We start from the raw sequence: 5,944 nt of genomic DNA on the forward strand, positions 1-5,944 counted from the left end.
TCTGAGTTAAGTTTCTGTTAGACGCGCCTTTCCCTTTAAGTCAGGACTGCCTACCGTTGCCTAGCTACTCCCGCCTCTAGAACTAGGACTGCCCACCATTGCCTAGCTACTCCCGCCTTTGTCCAGTTACTTGGTTACTCCCGCCTTAAGAACTTCCACGTTTTTCCATGCCCTATATAAGCACAGTACTTCCCGCCAATAAATAAGACTTGATCAGAATCCTGTCTTGTCTCCATTCTTCGTGTCTCTTGTCCCTTTATCATCCCCACTCCCCCTCTAGGGTCCTCCTTGACTGTACCATCGGGCTGGGACACATCTCTGGTCTTTAAAAATGCAAATTGGAATAATACTAGAATTTTACATTTGAAAGAGTGGCAATCATCAAGAAATCAAATAATAACAAGTGTAGGCATGGCTATGAAGGAAAAGAAACCCTTCTACATTATTGATGGGAATATAAACTAGTACCACTATTGAGAAAATCCATTAAATTCCATTTAATACAGTTATTCCATTTGAAGTACATTCTCAAAAGTGCAAAGGACATCATATTTCAGATATATGTGCCTATTAATGTTTATAGCAACACAACTGATAAGAGCTATATCTTGGATGCAGCCTATATATCCACCAACAAATGAATCAATAAAAAAATATATCTACACATAATGGAATACTACTCAACTATAAAGAAGAATAAACTGGAAACATTTATAGACAAATGGATATAGTTTGAAAACATAAAATGAAAAAAATCAGATGCACAATCTGAAATATCATACAGTTTCTGTCCTTTGAGTAATTCAAGGTACAAATAAAGAGCAAAATAAAAGTTCAATAAAAGGAAAGGAGATAGCTCATTTGCAAATAGGATGAAAATCGAGACTCTGAGAGAGGTGGAAGTCAAGGAAAGAACACAAACAGATCTAAGATGTTCCATGTATATGTACCAACTACCCACAATGAATATAACCTTTATGTGTGGTAAACATACAATAAAATAATAATAGTAAAACCAATAATGATAATAACATTTATAATAAACATGAGGAAAGAGGACCAAGAGACAGAGTAGAGAAGTTGGGTAGGGAGGGGAAGGGGAATAAAAGTTTTCAAGATGTGTTTAATACATGGATCTACTTCCTAAGGTGACTATAAACATCATGCACTCCCAAAATATACTAACAAAATGTAATTGAATCTTAAGCAAATAAAGTATGTATTGAGCCATATAAATAATAAACAGTAACAATATAAGCAACCATAAAATACTGTTGCTGAAAAACCCAGAAAGTTGTGTAGTAAATAATTGTAAAATCTCTAATTTCAAGATTGAACATTGAAGCACTAAAGATACCACAGAAAAAATTAGTAACAGAGATGGAATCAAGTATTCAACACACATAGAATTATTTTAAAAGATACTTGACAAAATATTGTGATTTATCAAGCAAAGATTAGCTGTCAGACTCTCAGGCAATTTGAAAATTTAAAATAGAAGCAGTTGACTTATGGAAATATTTATCTAAATATAAATGTTATATACATATGTAGTGAGAAATTCTGCAGAAGCTGTGCAAAAAGGACTATAAAACTTCTACATGCTCTGTCTGTGATCTTGTAAGAACCATTAAACTCTCTGAGATATTCTTATAAACCTGTGAAATGATGCAAACTTAGCTTCTAAAAAGTAAAATTCTACATTACATTATCATTTAAATTCTTTTGCAATTATAGAACAGAATTTTATGAAAACATAGTGGAAATCCAGTTTAATATTGCAAAATGTTAGGGCAACAAATAATGTCTATCATTTTTAGGTTATAGAAAAAACAAGTTTAATTTGAAATGCTTTAAAAATCCATATTGTCTAATTGCCTTAGATTTTTTTTTTCTTTTTTTTTTTGTTTTTCTCCAGTACTGGGAACCGAACTCACGACCTTGCGCTTGCCAGGCAGGCGCTTTGCAGCTGAGCTAAATCCCCAGCCCCGCCTTAGATTTCTATTTTACCCTGTGTTGGGTAAATCTAGTTAAATTCTAGAACTCTCAAATGTGCCTACCTCACAAAGAAAATGTGATTGTTTCAGACAAATATTCAAATTTAACATTTTATGTTCAAAACATCAATCCACTTATGTTTTTTGAACGGTTTTCTTAACGTTGTTGCTAATCGTAGGACATATATTAACTCTAGAGTTCTTTACAAAATAACAGTAGGCCCAAAACTAGAAGAAAAAAAATGAAAGGATATAAACATAACAAAGATTAGTAATAAAAAATGGCTCAAGACTGGATACAATGCCTAGATCACAGGAAGTTTACATTGCCAAAAATTATAATTATATGAAAACATTAAAAATAATAGGGTAAAATGAATGCAATAAGGTTATTAATAAAAAGCCAGGATTTTTAGTTGTCTGAGTCAGCACAAGTGTTAGAAGTTAGAGCTGAAGATGGAAATATGAAAGAAAAAGTAGTAAAGAATGAGGAAAAATGAATACCATAGAGATCAGCAAATCAACAGACAGATGGACAGAATAAAAGTTATGGAGTGCAAAATTTGTCAAACTGAGATGAGATATTTGAGAACAGTGTCCATTCAAAAAACAAATAGTTCACTTTGGATATTGTAATGCTCAAAAATTCTCATTAATTTTTAATTCTAAGGACTCTTGGGATACTAAGTTTGTCCTCATTCTGTTTTACTGGTATCTGCATAGATATACATGTAGATATAAATATGATCATAATTCATCTTTAATTTTGTCATATACTTGAATATATTCCCAAATTTACATAAAGCTGCAATGGTAGACACTTTCTCATGTTTTCAATATACAGATATTTGTTATGGATCATGCTTTCACTATCTGATGAAGAGGCTCTATCCCATAATATTTAAACCTGGTTGTCGTTCAGATTATCTGGCATGAATGTCCTTAGGCCCATCTGTTTGGTTGTCATGGTGCCATACTGAGGAAGTGGCAAGCTAGTTTTGAGTAGACATAAATGCCAACGAAAGAATAATTTAGCAGGAGAGTGTGTTGAGTGCAAAAAGTGACATCTATAAGAGGAAACTCTTGACTAGCAATGCCAAATTGGAGCTGTGTGTTTCATTACATGTGAGTGCATCTGTTGCCACTTGTAAGCCTAATGCCATAAAAGAGAATGACTTTCACTGAGAAGGCTCTTTGGAAAAAATGGAAGCATAAGTAACCATGTAAGATTATGGAAGATGGACTTTGTTGCTTGAGTGATAGAATTAGTAAAATAGATAAATCTGAAAAATTGCTGAAGGTAATTAATATACAATATTTTCCTAGAGCTTATCTCATTCATCAAGAGTGCAAAGGAGTATATAAGAATAAAATGTAAAAGTGAATAGATAATTGTTAATAATATATAATTGTAAAGGATATGGATTAGCAATATAATGAATCAATTGCATACAGAAAAAATTAAGGATAGAGAAAACAGGATATTCCAAAGAACAGAGTTTGTCGTATTTTGAATTTGAAAACTGATATAAATTGTTTAAGATTAAAAATAAAAGAAATGTTAGTTGAAATTTTATGCCAAAAAATATAAATATATGACAGGTATTTAATTTGTTTTGTAGATTACAAGAGCTGTAAATTACTGGAATTAAATTAACAGAGAAAAATCTTGGGATACCAGAGATTTTATGAACATCGCAGTACACAGAAAGGTTACCTTTTAAATTCAGCATTATAATTTATCCATGGATTTATTTACAAATGTTTTGAGTACCTAAAATGTGTGAAACTCAGGGATCAAGTTGTCTTAATAGCTAAAATGAAGTGCATCTTAATTAAATAATATTTATTTTAATTCTAGATGGCAAGCTTAAACTTTTGGAAAGGCAACAAGATGAAAACCTGTTGCTAAAAAGTGTGTTAAAAATTTTACCAAATGGAAAGTGATAAACCATTTTCCCTTCCTTTTGTTCCTGTGAAATTTTATGTTAAAGATTTGTGTTTTATAGTAGTTTGCCTTAAGAGTGTGTTTAATTTAAAATCTCAGATAACTTGATAAATCTAGACATACCATATCACCATGTGAATACATTAACACACATATTTCATGTTCCAAATGTCAAGATATGAACATGATTTCAAAGTCTGGACATCAAATTCTCACAAATATTTTCTTCTTTCACTTGAAAATATGTGATAAAAGTTAAGAATTTTTTGTGTTGTGTAAAAGATGCAAACTTCTTTTAATCATCAAATATAATCTAAGAGCTTTGATTCCAAATTTTTTAAAAAAACCTAAGGATCTTAATGACATTAACACTGGAATGCTTCACTCCATAACTACTTAAAGTTATGAGTTCTAGATAGATTCAAACCCTCTTATAATCTTTGACAACTCTCACCATCCTTCTGGATTAAAACAGATTGTTTTGTCTACTGTCAAGAGATTTCACGTAATGGGTCATTTTGAAATCATTGTCCTGATTCTTGGAGAAGTTCTACTTCTTAAAAATCTTTGTACTGATTCAAGTAGCTTATTTTCTAATTTTTCTTTGGAAATCAGTAATCATATTCATTTGATCATATGGAAGAAGGTGAATGCACTTTCTTATCTACAAAATTAATTGCAAGTATTTCATAAGTCTTGAGGACTAAGCATTTTTAAAAAGTTAAGGTTTGTACTGTCAGTTTAAGTCATTACTCAGATGCCACTACCCACCAACTCTGCGAGATGAAGAAACTGATTATAACGTGGTTAAGGCCTTAACAACAGATAAATGTAGAGTTAAGATTCAAAACCCTGCAGCCTGTATATATTCGTAAACTTACATAAAGTCTTAAATGATATACTGCCAAACCTCTATGAACATGTAAGATGAAATATAAGAACTACTATTTGATTATATTATTGAGATGGACCTGAAGAGGCTGAGAGGACGAAATCACCCTGAAAGTATAAATTTGAGAAATACATTTGTGAAGGATTTGTCCATTGCTTTTTAATTCTGGTGACTATCTTAGATCATTGTTGTCATTAAGATAAACTCTGCACAGGCGCAGGGGCAGCTAAGAGCCAACGGAAGGGGAGTTTGGTCCAAAGATTTCTAACCCATGATTTACCTTCAGAGAGTACATCAACAAAAGCAAGCAAATAAAAACAAAATCGCTGCTCCATTTCCCAAGTGACCTTTAAGGTAAAAAAGAAAAAAAAAATGAAAATTTCTTTTGAAAACTTCTAGGAAAAAATTCGATGCTCATATTTTGTTCCAGGATACAAAATAATCTATGCTTCCAACATAAACAAGCTCGTGATTAATTTAAAATAGTCATGGATTTTTAGCACCCTTCAGGAACCTGGAACAAATAAAACCAAATTCTCTTTTGAATAATATAGTGTATTGGAAAATTCACCTTTAAAATTCCAAATAATCAGGGCTCATAATGAAGAAAAAAGTCTAAAAAAATCACGAAAAAATAACTATAAATGCCAGCTTGAAAAACTAATAAATTGAAAATTATTCCTTCCAATAATATGTCACAAATATCATTTAATATAGAATATTAAGAATGTATATTGTAAAACAAAATCATTAAGTGTTGAGATATTTCCTGTCTGGAAAGAATTAAATAACTTGAAATAATTTTCCAATAATTTATCAATTTTTGTTCTTATAATTTATAGACTGAGAAAAAAGAAGCTAAAAGATGTTCATAAATTCACAGTATTTGTCACTCTAAATAAAATGTTTTGTACAATGTGAAATACCTTATAGAAATAACATATTTCAAAAAGTTAATTTGAGGCTCTAATTCAATCAATTTTAGGCTCTAAATTCTTTTTTTTTTTTTTTATTTTAAGGATAAAAGGAGGGAAACATTAACAGACATACAACATTTTACAACATATCACAAGCACAATACAGACAATACAGAGTTCCAAACAAAGT

This window comes from Chinchilla lanigera, unplaced genomic scaffold (genome assembly GCF_000276665.1).
Source record: "Chinchilla lanigera isolate Chin_1 unplaced genomic scaffold, ChiLan1.0 scaffold00010, whole genome shotgun sequence".
Taxonomy (NCBI): Eukaryota; Metazoa; Chordata; class Mammalia; order Rodentia; family Chinchillidae; genus Chinchilla; species Chinchilla lanigera.